Below are 18383 nucleotides of genomic sequence, written 5' to 3' on the forward strand. Positions count from 1 at the left end.
CTCACTCCTTCCCCACATTTGTTTCCAAGAGCTTTACTTCATATTGGAACTTGGTTTTCTGTTGGGTAGCAAGGAAGTGTCTCCAAAATAGTGATTACAGTTTGAACTACTGACCTTCCTATGCACTTTTTTCCCCCTCAGTTCTGGTGATGTTCTTTTTCAGGGTTTCATGGGGGAGAATCTGTGTAACAATTTCCTGTGCAAGGCATGAAGGCAAAGACAAAAAACAAGTGGAGATGTAGTTCTAGCAATTATCTTATCTTGCATCATGTCTAGATTGAACATTGCTGAGTGTCATGGGAGTATTATTGGAGGCAATCATATTTATGGTGTTTGTTTGAAGGTATATTTGAAGGTATATTTTGAATGACTCAGATACCTATTTTACTCTTACACTCAGCCGCTGCTTCTAACCATTTTGTGCTTAGGATTGTTAAATGCAAAGATGAGTTTCCCAGTCAAAAGAGTGAATTTATTAGTCCCATCAGATGGCATAGTCCATAAATCTTGAAAAATGCAAATATTCAAGATACAATTTAACATGGTGTGGACTATCTTTTTACTGCTCAATAGTAGATCATGGAATCTGAGGCAAACTTAAAGATTCATTATGAAAAGCATTGTTGCAAGTAAATGACACTAGCTAGGGAGTAATAAATGCACATAATTACCATTCATCACTATACAAAAGGGATACCATATGAGAAGTAAGCCTCTCTCCCACACTCCCATGATCCCTCTCCCCAAGTGTAAGCATTATTCTCAGTTTCCTTCATAACGTTGAAGAAAAAAATGCAAATACCTACATAATTTTTATAGTAAATGGGATTTTATTAAACTTGTGCATATTTTTATTGTACTTTTTCCTTTTATTTATTTTGGAGATACATCAGTATATGCATATATCATCATTTATTTAACCATTCTTCAAATGATGGCCATGTCCCCTTATTCCCAAAGTTATGGGTAATAAAGCAATGTAAAAATAAACATATATTGTGTGTATGTATATACAGGTGTGTATTTATGTGTGTGTATATATATGTATATATGTATGTATAGTATGTATATATGTAAACTTTTACCATTATACACACATAAAGTAAATCATTAGCGTGAAAATGCTGAGTCAAATGAAATATCCATTTTACATTTTGACGGCTATTGCTAAATTGCCCTGCAAAAATATTATAATTTATTCTACCACAAACAATGCATACAAATACTTATTCCCTCCATAAAGTCTTGTTATTATCAAACTTACAAATTGCCAATCAAGAAAGTGAAAATAGTATCTTGCATTTATTTCAGTTTGCATTTGCTTAATTTCAGTGACTTGATATTATTCATTCACAAGGAAATATGAATGATGTGTCTTATCATAAATCTCAGAGTTAAAATTTTGATTTGATATTACTAAACCTTAGATGAGGAGAAAATACTCTCTGGCTGTTTTCAGAAACTACAGAAAAAAAAAATTACTTTTCTAAGCCATTCCAGTGGAAATATGTGCAGTTGTGTAAAACACAGTGATAAAGAACAAGAATAACGTAGAATTGAGAATCCAGAGTTCAGATCCCACTTACTAGCTATGTGACCCTAGGCAAGTCACTAAATTTTCCTTATTTGTAAATGACGTGAGAATGAACTTAGAGTGTTGTTATGAGTAACAAATGAAATGATGGGCGAGAAAGATATTTGTATGCTACAGTGCTCTTCAGTTCGTTATTATTACAAAGAAATAAATTATTAAATGGGAACCTAGTACTTTAGAAAAAAATACAGTTGGCAGGGTGGGGTGTCTACCCCTGGGTGATGGTGGTCAGGATAGCTCTTTTTAAAATTTTTATTTATCTTCATTTTATCTTTTAATTTAATTTTTATTTTATATTGGAATATGGTTGATTTACAATGTTGTGTTAGTTTCGGGTGTACAGCAAAGTGATTCAGTTGTACATATACATATATCCATTCTTTTTCAGGTTCTTTTCCTATATAGATTATTACAGAATACTGAGTAGAGTTCCCTGTGCTATACAGTAGGTCCTTGTTGATTATCTATTTTATATATAGTAGTGTGTATATTTTAATACCAAACTCCTAATCTATCCCTCCCTGCCACATTTCCCCTTTGGTAACCATAAGTTTGTTTTAGAAGTCTGTGAGTCTGTTTCTGTTTTGTAAATAAGTTCATTTGTATCTTTTTTTTTTTTTTTAGATTCCACATATATGTGATAGCGTATGATATTTGTCTTTCTCTGTCTGACTTACTTCACTTCGTATGATAATCTCTAGGTCCATGCATGTTGCTGCAAATGGCATTATTTCATTCTTTTTTATGACTGAGTAATATCTCATTGTATATATGTACTACATCTTCTTTATCCATTCATCTGTTGATGGACATTTAGGTCGCTTCCATGTCTTGGCTATTGTAAATAGTGCTGCAGTGAACACTGGGGTGAGTGTATCTTTTCGAATTATGTTTTCTCTGGATATATGCCCAGTAGTGCGATTGCAGGATCATATGGTAGCTCTATTTTTAGTTTTTTAAGGAACCTCCATACTGTTCTCCATAGTGGTTCTATCAACTTACAGTACCACCAGCAGTGCAAGAGGGTTCCGTTTCCTCCACACTCTCCAGCATTTATTGTTTGTAGACTTTGATGATGGCCAGGAATAGCTCTTGCCTAGTAAATCTCAAGGGGTACCCAGTCTGACTGAACTGGCGAGGTGCATCAATAGGTCTTCCCTTGCTCTTTCATGGTCCTGCATACAGAAAGTTACTCTACAGGATGGGTTTGTTTGAAACACTGAAAGGTTAAAACAACCGCTAGCAGCCTAGAATGGTAACCTCCACTTGCAAAGAGAGTAATAGTTTATTTTGTAGAATGCCCTGTCCCTTTTCAGGTTTTCCTTTTGGAAACAGTTCTTTTTACTCATAGGGGAAATTAAACATTTCTCTAGTCACATAATCAAGTTTACATATACCCAGTCAAACTTGTCTTTCCTAAACCTGACACTTAGTGACTTTTATCCTAACTCTTACTCCTCGTTCCTTACTCTTTAATATTTTAAAATCAAAAAACAAGGTTGAAAACATTTTTATTGATTTGGATTTTCTGAGTATTATTATTACTATTTAATTTTGGGAATCTAGACAACTACTAGACTCTTCTATTGTCAATTATTACTCATCATTTTGTTGGTTTAGTTTTTTTCCAAGTTTAGTTGCCAAAGGAACATCTAGCACTGGTGCATTTACCTTCAGACAATAAACTTAGTTTCAAACCTTATAACCTTAGCTGAAGTGATTGTATTTCTTAAATTACATTAGGCTCCCCTGAAGCAGGTTAATTGAACTGCTGTTTACTGTTTTGTCAAGATTTATCCCCTTGTATAAATCTACTGTCAGCTCTGTAGCACATTGATCTGAAAGAAAACTACCTGCTCCTAGAAAAACCCTAAACAAGGCTCAGTAATTAAATAGAATGTGGAGACCGACTCATCCCAGCGCTGATTTGAGAGGAAAAGTGTCCTCCTGTGGTTAGAAAGTTTCTGAATTGTGTTTTTTGTTTGGGAGATTGGTTGTTAGATAGAGACAAAGGTCCTTGAGAAATCTTTCTTTCATCTGGTAGAGAGCAATGAGTTGGAGAGGAGTGAGCACTATAATTGTAATAAATGGTTTGTATATGGAGGCTCAAAATCTAGGCTGCCTTTTGTTGTGAGGGTGACATTTGCTTTTGTGCTATTATTCGACCAGTTCTAAGAACAAGTTAATACATATATATGTGATAATTTATTATATGACTTACTACTTGTACATAATTATAAAATTATATAGTTTGTAAAATTTTAGCAACTGAAGCTAGAGTTTGTCTTAAACACTGGTTTAAAATAAAATCTTAATAGTTATTTGGGGATAAGATAGAGTTCTTAGGCTGGTTTGATAGAGGGAAAACTTAAAAAAAATAAAGCTGGTGCACAAATTGAACAGTATTTTGTGGATAAAAGATATAAAATGGAGGGTAGAAGAGAGTGAACAGAATTGCAGGAGGTTTGGGCCTGGGAAACAAAGGTGGGTATTAAGAAATTCCCACTCAATAAAAGTTAGCCACTGTTTTATGACTACAAAGGAATTCATGATCTTGTTATTCCCATCACCAAATTGTATAGCTCATTGCAATTTTGGAGTTTGGAGGAGAGAGAGGTCATTTAGAGTTGGAGTAGACCAAAAAGATTTTGTGGAGAAATTTTCACTGGATGTATGGGGAAATTAGGTGGGACTTAACTAGGAAGAAAGGTGAGTTAAATTAATCATGGAAGCAAGGAACAATAAAATTGGTGTCAGAGACAGAAGGACAGAAGCACTGGGATGGGAAATTGCAAGGATATGTTAGAGTTTGACTGTGGAGGCCTGGCTTCCAGGTCAAAGTAGATTGAGCTTAATCCTACCAACCATATGTGTCTTCCAAGTCTTATTAACAGGGATCTGAACAACTACTGGCTTTTCTAATCACCTTAGTAACGAATGTTTAGAACACAACTAGGAAGTCTTCACTTACCTTTCAAGATACAGGGTTGAGTTCATTTTCCTTAGAGATTTTATGACCCTGTTGGGAGCTCTGGGAGCTCTCACATTTTATAATTAATTGGTTACTATGGTCTCTCCACTACTAGTCTGGGAGACCCTGGTGAGGGGGCAGATCTGTGTCCTACGAAACTGTTGTAGTTCCAACACCTAACAGAGCGAGAGGCAAACAGTAAGCACTTATTGAATATAAATTAGATGAATGGATAAATCAATGGTGAGATGTTGAGTACTTCTCATTTTTAAGGCATCATGTAAGATTTGTGGGGAAATATGTAATTATTATTTTTGATATCTGCCTATAAGGAATTTAAACTTTAGTTTGGCAGCTAGAACTTGGATACAAAAGTAATTAGCCATTTTTGATAGTTTATACTTTCTGCTTCCCTTTTCTCTGATTGATCACCTACCTTTAATCTTTATATGCCTCTATCACTGTGTCTTGTAAGGTTACTAAATGACCTCCTATTTGTCAAATCCAGTGTTTGAATTTTCTTAATCTGCTTGATCTCTATCTAGCACTGAGCACTAGAGAATCCAATCTTTTGAAATTCTCTTTTCCATTTTGGTACCAAGACACTGAACTGGATTCTGACATCTCCTTCCCTCCACCACTATGCTGGTCATGCAGCCTCCATCATCAGCATGTTCAGTGTTCCTACCTGATGTGTCATGTGCTTCCCTGTCTCTTCTTTTCTACACTGTATGTCCTTTAGAGTGTTTCCTAGGCTAATACATCTGTTCATGATATAACTTGTATGTGTAAACTCTATTTCTGTCACTGAGTATCATCACTTGAATACCACATCATCCTCTCAAATTCAGTGTTTTCAAGACTAAACATTGTGTTTCCCCTTAATCCCCTATCTCTTATTCTGACACGGTACCAGGAGTTTCCTTGTCATCCAACCTTGAAACTTGGTACACATTTTCTCCTCTTCCTTACTTTTTCTATTCAACCTTTGGCTCTTATGGCAAAGATACATAGATTCTTTTTCATTGCCACAGTAACTACCAAGGCACTGGTTTCCCTGCAACCAGGTTTTGCCTTCTTGAGTCCATGTTCTATGTTGAATTGAGCCTCATAAACTATCCACATTAGCCCAACTCCAGAATCCTTCTATGATGGTTATTGCTTGCAGTCTGCCTCGCCAAGCCTAGAGTTTGAGGCCCTGTGTACAATGTGAATGACAGAGTTCTCCAGCTATTTCACCCCCTCACAAACCCAATGATTTAGTGACAATGTACTGGTCAACGTGCCTGATTTGGTGCATTTGCTTGCACCGTTCCCTTTTCTAGAATGAGTTGAAGCTCAAAAATTACCTGAACTCTGGCCTCATACTGAAGTCCAGTTAAAGTCTAAGGATCTCCCTAAAGCTTCCTGCATAGTAGTGTTTTCCAAAGTGTGGGGGACATAATTTTAAGTGGTGCATTAAAAGAAAGGCATCAAAAGAACATGAATTATTTAGTTAAAAAAGTTATTCCCTTTTCTGTTTCCTTCACTCTTTCTGACTTTATCAAGGAGAAGACCTCAATTTGGTTAAACAAATTTTGGTTTTTAACATCACTCTAACATTTAATAATTTTTCTTTTAATCAGTGAAAAAGCAGGGAGATAACTCAGTGCATTTGGCAGTCACCATTATCTAGTTAGAAATAAATAACGTTATTTTGTTTAGGTTTGTGTGTTACCTTTCATTTATGGTAAAAATACTGGTGTTTCTTTAGGATGATAATATTAATTTAAATAATATTTAAATGTAACATTAATTAATAGTTAAACAATCACCCGATTTTAATATTTAAATATGATTTAAATATTTAAATCATGTTTCACTTACATACACAGAAAAATATCAGGTAAATAATAATATATGTAGCAATTATTAAGAGCGAAATTAAAGAAGGTGGGACATAGGAGTGCCCAGAAATTATAAAAACTGCACATGAATGACTGCAATCTGGGGAACTCTCAATTACCATTTTAGCCTACAAATTTTTTTTTCATTTTTAAACTGAAATTTTAGTCACTCTTCTAAGTTTTTCTGTATTAACTAATGGAATTCTTTCAAGAATCCTATGTAAGATACTATTGTTTTCTCTATTTTACAGACAAGGAAATGGAAGACATAATTTGCCCAGCTTCTCTCAAGTGGCAAAGTAGAGACAGGTTTTGAACCCAAGTCTTTAGCCGCCAGAACCTGTTCTTTTAGCTACAGAGCAACTCTGCCTCAGGAGAAGCACATCAATCTTTGATGTGATAATAACAAGTAAGATCTTTTGTGTTTACTATCGTTCATCTGTCTCTTTCACCCAGAGGGAAAATTTTTATTCAGACCTGAAGTCCAGCTCTGTAGAAACCTCCTATAAGTAATTGTATTTAGAATTGATTTCCATCTCTACAAATGACTTGAAAAACTTTTTTTTCCAACAGTTTAGTTCTTAAAACTCAGGGAGTACTCAGTACTACAGGTTTAATAACAAGTAGGAAAACACGTCTCTGCATGAATAACTTTTATAGTTTGTTCATTAGAAAGTCCAGGAGCATGATGACCAAGCACAATTTGCATCTGCTTCCTCAGCAGACTGCCCGGTAGATGAACAGCCCTGGGCAGTTCAAGTGAAATATTTAGTAACTAAACAGGGAGTAGTATGAAAGCAAATTATATACATTGGAGAAATGCATCACAGAAAATGTTATGGTTAGACTTGATATTAGAAAGGATCACCCTTACATTTGCCTTTTCAATTCTCGAAAAAAAAAACTGAAAGGGCACTTTTCTGAAGAACTGAAATACCCTAATTTTATAATTATTGGAAATCATATTTTGATGTAAGGATTTTATAATAACCAGATATATTTCCAGCATCTAGGTATTTAAAATATAACACAGAAATTTGCTCGTAAACACTCAATATTTGCTTTTTAAACCCACTTAATATAACTAAAGTTGCTGTATTTCTTTCATAATTCTACTATCTACTAATTATTGGTCTAACACAGGAGTAGGCAAACTATGACCTGCATTTCGAACCTGGATATGGCCTCTTTTTATGTGGCTCACAAGCTAAGAATGATTTTCACATTTTTAGGCGTTAAAAAGAAAAGAATTATATGACAATGACTGTATGTAGCCCATAAATCCTAAAATATTTACTATATAGCCTTTTACAGAAAAGTTTGCCAACCACTGATCTATCTTCTTTGTTCTTCTATAATGTGCCTCCAGCTTTTATTTTGCTATGAATTTATTTCCTTTTTCTTAAATATCTCTGATTGAATTCTGGTCTGGTAGTACTTCATCTTTCAGTTTACAATATGTGATTCTGGTGCTGTAATATAGTCAGTCAGTTAAAGTCATCTCATATTTTACCTAACCTAGTGTTTGTTATGCTGGAAACCTGCACTTTAGGAAATGCACTTGAGCAACCATCTCCAAGGATGTCTATTTAAACCAGGATATCAGAACTTAGCCTGATACTGATTGGGGCGGGGCGATGGTCATTGGGGCATAGTGTATTGCCTGTGGGAGGAATGTAAGTCACTGAAGCCAGGGGGCAGACAGTGTTATATCTAGAATCTAAAGGTGGCCTGCCTACAAACCATGCCTCCTGGTATTTATACACCTGTAGAGTCCCCTTCCACACTGAATTTGAGTTTGCCTTTGGTACTTAACAGAATGCAGCACAAGTGACACCATATTACTTCCAGGCCAAGTCATAAGTCTTGTAGCTTCTGGCTTGTTCTCTTGGAATGCTTGCTCTTTGAATGCTTCCTCTCAAAATCCAAAAAAATTAGCTAAGAATCTCAGGCCACGTAGAAAAGACACATATAGACATTCAGCCCCAGCTGAGCTCCTACACAAAAGCCAGCATCAATCACCAATCATTTGAGTAAGCTATGCTGAATACCTAATCTCAGACTATCAGGTGATTCCAGAACCAGCTGCCATTTGTTTGCAATCATTTGAGAGATCCCAAGCACCAAGCACCCAACTGAGCTTCTACCACCATGAAGGGTAATAATAAATTATTTCAAACCATTAAGTTTTGAAGTGATGTGTCCTGCAGCAATAGATAAATGGAACAACATGTTCCAGTAATTCTTTGAGTATGTCCTTATTTACAGGCTTATCTTGTTCTTTCCTGTGACATGCCTGGGGTCAACTATTTCTCCAAGAAACCCTAATTTCTATTAGTGGAGAATGATATTTAAAACTAAGATATGGATGTTAGATGATCTCCTTGTTATAATAGGTCTCTACTTTGAGGTCCTCTCAGGGGCCAGTACTAAAATATACAATATACGTTATTTATTTTATCTATGATCTAACCATGTATTCACAATGAAAATTTTCAATTCTAAAACAACCACACAGATTATTGTAACCATTCCCTTTAACATATTTGTACCTCTTATTGCTGTCAATATACTTACTTATTTGATCAATCTCTCTTACTTCATACCAACTTTATAATGAGGGAGCCCTTTCTTCCCTCAGTGTAGATGCCCTCCTTACCCTACTCAAGTTTTAACTCCAAACCCAGCAAAGACACTAATGCTACACCCATCTACTATATGAGCTCCAACCTTTATTGCCCATCTAATGACTTTTGACAAAATGAGACAGGGAAAAAGGGAGGAAGGGAGGAAGGAAGGGAAGGAGGGAGGGAGGAAGGAGGGAAGGAAGGAGAGAAAAAGGATATGTTTTAATAGTGATTTTTGAGGAGAAAATCTGGCACATGTTGACTTATTTTGAGATTGGAGTATGAAGAGATCAGTGTAAAATTGGCCAAGAGGATATCTCAAAAATCAGGCAGAGCTGATGTGAGAAAATGGAGAAAAAACATTTTGAAGAGAAATTTGAGCTTAAGAGCTGAATAGGTACAGGAATTTATACAGAAAAATAAGTAAAAGTTGATTCCTAAGTACAAGACTTTTATTTTGTTGGCATGTAGAGAGTAGGGCAAAGAAGATATGTTCATGTGAGTGTTCTTGGGGCTAAATAACCTATTAAACATATTGCTGCATAACTTTGCAACTGTAGATTTGTGATGCAAATATGGAAAATTAAGTCAAATTTTCATGTGGTTATAGTCAACAAGAAGAACCAATGGAATAATGTCTAATTTAACAATACATTGCAAACTCAGGTATAGTAACTATGCTCAACCCTTAAATATAACACTATAGGTTAGTGTTTTACATGTAAAACAGGCTCAGAAAAAAGATGAATTCAGCACTGGCCACATCACAAGTTCATGCAGTAACTAAAAGCAAAGCATTTCTCAAATGATTTTTTTAGCTTGCAAACAGATTGCACTCTCTTGTTAAAACGTACTGAAATCTGTGTTATGAAGCTCTAATAGGTTATGCCATAGTAAATTCTTATTCTTCTGTCAGTCAGTGATAGAAAAAGAAGCCTGATTTGAAGAATTGAAATTGATTTACAATGAAAAAGAAATTCTTATTTTTTCCCTTTGAGCTACAATTTCTCTTTTCTCTCTCAATGAACTGTAAGTAAAAGTAAGACCTTGTCATCCATCAGTCACTCACACCCTCTGAAAATCTACTGTTTCAGTCCCAGCCCTGTGATGACTTGGAAACTGGTCATTAACTTATTTATTACTGGTCAGCTGAGCCCACATTCCACACTCTCATTTTCTCTAGAATAGAAACAATTACTATTCTCAGTCTTATTCATCCACATCTTCCATATATGATCTGTCTCAATTTTTCAGAAAACAGTTATTTTATCTATTATTCACAATATGGTTTTCAACATCCACTATTCTCACTAACCATGGACAAATAGTTTTCTGCATTTCCAGATTTTAATAGGTAAATAGTTTCTTCATGGAGAAAAAAATCTATCTTTTAATCTGCTTTATAATTTATGGACATACACTATTTTTTAAAAATATAAAACAAAACCAAACAAACCAAAACAGACATTCAGCAGGCTGGATGCTCAAAAGTTATCTAATTTATTCAAAGGCAACTTGTTGCATATTTCTTTAAAAACAAATATTAGCATTATTAAAGAAGTAATTATTTATAAGAAGTAATTAGATTGTAATAAGTCAAGGATGCTTGTTGTAATATTTAGGGAACCCAGGAAAAGAATTCATACCTAACAACTTAATAGAAAGTTTAAAAAATGGAATTTTTGGTAATAGTAATATGTGATCAATCTAAAAGATGAACAAGAAGAGAGAAAAGAGAACATAAAATATAATAGGTCAAATAGAAAATATCATTTAGATGATGGAGAGAAAAATGGCCAACTATTTGGGAACCTGTAAATATATATACAGTTTATACACACAAATATATAATTGAAATAAAAGTGAATTCTATAAAACCTATAAATTTCAATGAAGAAATTAACTCATGAAATATGAAGAAATTATGAGTGGATATTTATATAACCTAAGAGGTAGGGATAACTTTTTTCATTTGTAAGATTAATGACTGAATCTCTAATGAGAAAGTGTTAGAATTGACCATGTGTTTAAAACATCTTGACACCAAATTGAAGTACATAAACAAACAAACATAAAATAGACAAATAGGAAAATGATGCAATATATACCAAAAGATTATATTTCTTGATACATAGAATGTTCTTAGACAATAATAAAAAACATTTATATAATGTTTCTTTGCAGTAACTGTAGCTTTGTACCATCAGATTTAGAAAATCATAGAGCTGAGAGAAATTAAATATAAATCTTCATTTTATAAAAAAAAAACAAAACATGCGAGCACTCCAGTAGAAAAATGGGAAAGATCATCAACAGGCAATTCAAATGAATACCATTAGATAAATTATAAAATATGTTACCTCAAGAGAAATCAAAGAAATATTACTTTAAAACTCATTTTAAATTATTATACTGGAAAATGTTAATGCAATAATGTGTTGGAGAATGGACATTTTCATATGCAACTGTCACACTGTAAGTTTGTATAAGTCTAGAGGATATGATGGAGCCAAAAGTTTAATGCATTTCTTTATACTTCAAAATTCCATTTTTAGGAATATTCCCTCCTAGGCAAGTCACTCGATAAGTGTAAAAATTATAAGTATATAACAACATGACTTTAACAATTTTGTAAGTAATAAGAAAAAAGATACTTTAAAAAAATTTTATTGCAATATAGTTGATTTACGATGTTGTGTTACTTTCTGCTGTACAGCAAAGTGAATGAGTTACACATACACATATATCAACTCTTTTTTAGATTCTTTTCCCATATAGGTCATTACAGAGTACTGAGTAGAGTTCCCTGTGCTATACAGTAGATCCTTATTAGTTATCTATTTTATATGTAGTAGTGTGTATATGTCAATCCAAATCTCCCAATTTATCCCCCCTTCCTTTCCCCCCCAGTAACCATAGATTGTTTTCTACACCTGTGACTCTATTTCTATTTTGCAGGTAAGTTCATTTGTATCGTAGAAAAAAGATACTTACAATATAAAATTATTGTTAACTTTATTTCACCTCATGCAGTCATAGGTCCTTCAAGAACATGTGAAAAGGTAGTCTTCGTACATATACTTTCGATAATGGAAATTTCTTAGGGTCAAAAAATATCCTCAGATAATATTTTATTAATTTTTATTGGAGTATGGTTGCTTTACAATGTTGTGTTAGCCTCCACTGCACAACAAAATGAACCAGCCATACACATACAGATATCCCCTCCATTTTGGACTGCCCTCCCATTTAGGTTACCACAGTGCATTAGGTACAGTTCCCTGTGGTATTCAGTATGTTCCCATCAGTTGTCTATTTTATACATAGTATCAATAATGTATATGTGTCAGGCTTCCCTGGTGGCGCAGTGGTTGAGAGTCTGCCTGCCAATGCAGGGGACACGGGTTCGTGCCCCGGTCTGGGAAGATCCCACATGCCGCGGAGCGGCTGGGCCCGTGAGCCATGGCCGCTGAACCTGCGCGTCCGAAGCCTGTGCTCCGCAACGGGAGAGGGCACAGCAGTGAGAGGCCCGCGTACCGCAAAAAATAAAATAAAATAAAATAAAAATAATGTATATGTGTCAATCCCAGTCTCCCAATTCCTCCCACCCCACCCCTTTCCTCCTTGGTATCCGTAAGTTTGTTCTCTATGTCTGTGTCTCTATTTTTGCTTTGCATATAAGATCATCTATACCATTTTTCTAGATGCCACATATATGCGTTATTATATGATAGTTGCTTTTTCCTTTTTGACTTACTTCACTATGTATGACACTCTCTAGGTCCATCCACATTTCTACAAATGACCCCATTTCATTCCTTTTTATGGCTGAGTAATATTCCATTGTATATATATACCACATCTTTTTTATCCATTCCTCTGTCAGTTGACATTTAGGTTGCTTCCATGTCCTGGCTATTGTAAATAGTGCTGCTATGAACACTGGGGGGGGGGGGTGTTCTTTGAATTATGGTTTTCCCTGGGTATGTGCCTAGTAATGGGATTGTTGGGTCATATGGTAGTTCTATTTTTAGTTTCTTAAGGAACCTTCATACTATTTTCCATAGTGGCTATATCAATTTATATCACCAAAAGGGTATGATGGTCCCCTTTTCTCCACACTCTCCAGCATTTATTGTTTGTAGATTTTTTGATGATGGCCATTCTGACCAGTGTGAGGTGATACCTCATTGTAGTTTTGATTTGCTTTTTTCTAATAATTAGTGATGTTGAGAATCTTTTCATGTGTTTGTTGGCCACCTGTTTGTCTTCACTGGAGAAATGTCTATTTAGGTCCTCTGCCCATTTTTTATTGAGTTGTTTGTTTTTTTGATATTGAGCTGCATAAGCTGCTTGTAAATTTTGGAGATTAATCCTTTGTCAGTTGCTTCGTTTACAAATATTTTCTCCCATTCTGAGGGTTGTCTTTTTGTCTTGTTTATGGTTTCCTTTGCTGTGCAAAAACTTTTAAGTTTCATTAGGTCCCATTTGTTTACTTTTGTTTTAATTTTCATTACTCTAGGAAGTGAGTCAAAAAAGATGGTGCTGTGATTTGTGTCAAAGAGTGCTCTGCCTATGTTTTCACCTAAGAGTTTTATAGTGTCTATTCTTACATTTAGGTCTTTAATCTATTTTGAGTTTATTTTTGTGTATGGTATTAGGAAGTATTCTAATTTCATTCTTTTACATGTAGCTGTCCAGTTTTACAAGCACCACTTATTGAAGAGGTTTTCTTTTCTCCATTGTGTATTCTTGCCTCCTTTATCAAAGATAAGGTGACCATAGGTGTGTGGGTTTATCTCTGGGCTTTCTATCCTGTTCCATTGATCTATATTTCTGTTTTGGGGCCAGTACCATATTGTCTTAATTACTGTGGCTTTGCAGTATATTCTGAAGTCAGGGAGCCTGGTTCCTCCAGCTCCATTTTCAGATAACTTTTTATCCAAATTTTTATGTACTCCTCTAGCTGCCAACATTCCCATACGGACTTGCTGTCAATATACACTAAAAGGTATGAACAGTGCAATGTGAAAAGCCCCTGACGTAATTTCAAATATATGAACTTCATTAAATTGTTCTGGTTCTTTATTGAATTTTTCTTTCATCCTAGTGTCTGAGATTGATTTCAAGCAAATGCAGCAACAAATCAAATGTTCTTCCTTGGGAATAGATGAATGTTTTGCTGCTTGTCAATCTCTAAGTTCCATTACCATTTCTTTCTCTTTGTGTGGAGTTTTGATTGTCTGTTTGTTTGTTTTAGACATTTTATGTCTATCATTTACAGTTCTGGTACCCTGAGTATTCCAAAATAATTTAATACTGAAGATGGACTCTGGATTTGGGGATGCCAGTCTCCCCACAATCAATAAGGCAGCATACCTGATTAGAAGCACCATCATATATCACAATCCTACCAGATAGTCTGATCTGCTACAAAGGTTGTCTGAGGTTGCTGGTGGTAAAACTTGGGATAAGTCACTTGAAGATTCTCCCTGGTCTTCACTGTCTTATTGTAAGATGATGAATTTGATTGCAGTAGATGGCTTTTGTAAATAATCTCTTTCAGTTCAAAATTAGTGCAGTGCTCTTAATCCCATACCTCTACCTTGCCCCTTCCCCCTCCCTATACCCACTGGTAAACCACTAGTTTGTTTTCTATATCTGTGAGTCTGCTTCTGTTTTGCTATATACATTTGTTTTATTTTTTAGATTCCACATATAATTGATATCATACAGTATTTTGTTTGTCTATATTTGAGAAATGTCCTATTTTGTTATTCTTAGAATACTTCCCACCACAGAAGCCAGCTACTGGTTTTCCTCATCTCCCTTGCAGCTATGAACAGGCATGTGTACTGGGTGTTGCTAATCACATCACTGAAGGTAGAGGCTTATAAAATAAAGGTCTACGTCGAACTTATTAGGTAAGGGTTATGGTAAAGGTAGAAGCTACATTTAATTTCCAGTGGTAATTAAGGAAGCTTCACTGTGACTTCCTGCAACATTCCTGAATGTTTTATCTTCAAGAATTTTTTGATCCTTCCATAGATTATTTTATTTTTATTAAATAATCTTTTCCACTTAAATTAGCCAGCTTTTTTCTACTGCTTACAACCAAGAACTTTCACTGCAACATTAGCACATAGTAGTAGTCTTCAAATGGTGGTGGTGGTAGTTAATAATAGTTATAGTAGAAACTGTCATATTATTAAAATATGAATGGCTAAATGTTGATCATTGTTGGAGCTGGATGATGAGTATACAGAAGTTTATTACACTATTCTCTCTTCTTTTATGTATATTTGAAATTTTCTGTGATAACTTAAAAAACACAAATATATGCATGACAGACACATGTGATGACAGTTGGAAATTGATTCTTAACAGATGCTTTATAGTTTATTTTTAAAACTATATGAAAGATATCTGCAAGAATTGGCAGTTCCAAATATGAGGCTATATTCAGCTTTATTTTTTGTTTAATATTGTGAATATCTACTTGGCCCACCTGGAGGATGCAATCACAAATGATATGAGGGGTTGATGAGAGACTTGAATTCATTATCCCATCTTAATATATTAACCAGAGATAAGTTTTGTGTTTCAAATTTTGATCATGCAGTTTCTTCAAAGAATCATATTTTATATTAAAATGTGGTGAAGCAGGGTGCAAAATAAAATTACAAGTAATTTTTAAAAAATTGTCTTAGATACTGCTAATAAAATTATGTTTTTGTCAAATGATCTGCTTTGAAGTATAATACTATGTCAATCAATGTCTTTTTTAACTTTTAAAGGTTGCATTTAATTATTGTAAAATATTAAAATAACCAATGTCAGGGATATGCTTGGTAATTGACATTAGACATTATGCATATCTAGAGATATTATTAATGCAAATAAGATGTTTTCTTTAACCCACTAAAATGCATAGCCAGAAAAAATAATATTTTTTCATGGTTAATACTTTATTTTCTTTTAAAATTTTATGCCATTGTACCTTATTATAATTACATTTCAATGTTATATTCTAAATTCTATCTCTTAGCACACTAACTCGAGTATTTACTCAGTGTTATCAAAATCTTTGCAGTGACTGCCTCATCACTCTTGTGTCATCATAACCTAGTTCAATTAAGGATTCTTGCATGAGAAAAAATAATATTTTTTAATATTTCAAGGTACAATTTGTCTATATAATCATGAAGTGGAAGAGAATAAATCTAAATCAATAACCGAATAGAAAAACAATTTTGTATTGCACTGTAAAGTGTTATTATCATATTTCATGAGTGTATTGTTCTAAAACAAGACTCCTTAAGCTCTTTGTAGATAGTAGCATAGCCCGAAGCTAAGGCCCAATATCAACGTCTAATTAACAAATGGAAATCAACTGGGTGAGAGTTACTCCTTTTGCATACCCTAATAATACCCTAATATTGGCAACAGATTCACCTGAATCTATACATCTACCAATTTGTTGAGAACTGTGAAATCATAAAAATTTCTTCAAATTACGATTATGAGCTTCAGTCTTTATATACATAGAGATTTGTAAATTTGCGTTATTCGGTATAAAATAACCTTTAATAGCCTCTAGAACCTTTAATATAAATTATATCAAGAGAGTATCTTTGTTTAGGATTTTATTATTTTAACTCCATACTAGTTTTGCTTCCTAAATGCAACTCGAATTCTGTCTCATATATCTAGTGTTAATGTTTTAGTATAGGTTCTTATCTTTTTCCTTGACCAACACAGATTCCATGTAGCCAGTTTTCCTAATTATTATCTATCCTCTTTCAATTCCTCTTCAGTCACCATAGTTTATTGATTCTAAGTACACAATTTTTCATATTTAAATTTCTTGGAAATTAGAATACTTCTTACAATCACTGTCAGCCAGATGGCAGTCATGATGAGATTATTAGTGTCTTCACCCAAACATCAAGTGTCCCAGTATTATAACCTGCATGAATGTCAGCGACTTAAAAACAAACAAACCTAGAATAATGGTAGAACAACATTCCTAAAGAGAAAGTCAAAAGTAGTCTAGCTTTATATGACTGCACACCTAACTTTCAAGCACTAATGGCTTTCAGTTCTTCATCAGTTCTTTAAGAAATGTTGTATTACCAACATTCTTGATGTAACAGAGGAAGATTTAGAATGTAAAATCACAGATATGGACCACTCTGAGTTGAAAATGACTCAGTATTTCATATGAATACATTCTAGTTATGAAGAAGTTTTGAAAATACCTTAGCCATTTTATTTCCATTGTAATATCCTTTCTAAACATATGCACGAAAGTTATAACTAATAAAAATCAATGTTTAATTCTAAAAATAGCTCTTTCAGCAACTATAAAATAATAAAGTGATCAGTAAGCATTGTTTCATAGTTTAATTAGTGGTTTTTTATTTTCAGTGTACCTTAAAACCTTTGTCATCTTTGTTCAGTAATTCAGTAATTACCTTGTGTCACCTTTCTAATTAAAAAAATAGCCATCAACATCTCCCTGTTGCCTATGAAATACAGTCACAACTCATTAGCATGATGGGGCCTGCTTTAGGTTGGGTTATCTAGAAGTAGAGACCAAAACAGAGTTCTTGCACAATTGATTTGCTGAAGGGATGCTTCCAGGTGAAACCTGTGATTGTCTGGGAAACAGAATGGGCAGAAGAAACATCAAGGTAAGAATGTGTGCTCAGCTGAAGTCTATGTGAGGTCTCTGTAAAAATATGTGTTCAGCTGACCCTATGAAGAGCCTGTGGTGGTGGTTCTGTGCTGTGTCAACGTAGTTAAGTTGGAACTATATTCCTAGAATCTCTTTCTCATTATGGTTTTGGGTTTATGGTTGGCCACAAGAGAAATATGCATGAGATCTGTAGGGCAGAAGTGAAGCAATAGCCATTGTACTCTGAAGGTCGGTGAAGGGCACCGGGTGCTGGTGCAGATTGCTCCCGCTGTTGATGAGCTGGCTCTCCTGCTTGGCCGGAGGCAGCAGCTGGGGGTTCATAGCCGCTCCAGCTCCTGTTTGATCTCCTACAGTTTCTCTAAGTCCTGGGCCAGCTGAGTATGCAGCTCCATGGTGTGGGTCTCCAGCTTCACCTACAGGTCAGCTATACCATCATGGTTGGAGGCTGTGGGAAACAGACATGCATTTCAGTTTGTGCCTGTTGGTTCTAGTCTGCCTTCATGAGTTCTACTTTGCTCTTTTTCTGTTCCACTGTATGTCCATCTTTTCTTCCTAACTGCCCTTCTGACTTTTGGCAACTTCACCTATACCATGAGATGCAGAG

Source organism: Grampus griseus, assembly GCF_964374135.1.
Source record: "Grampus griseus genome assembly, chromosome: 5".
In the NCBI taxonomy this organism is placed as follows: Eukaryota; Metazoa; Chordata; class Mammalia; order Artiodactyla; family Delphinidae; genus Grampus; species Grampus griseus.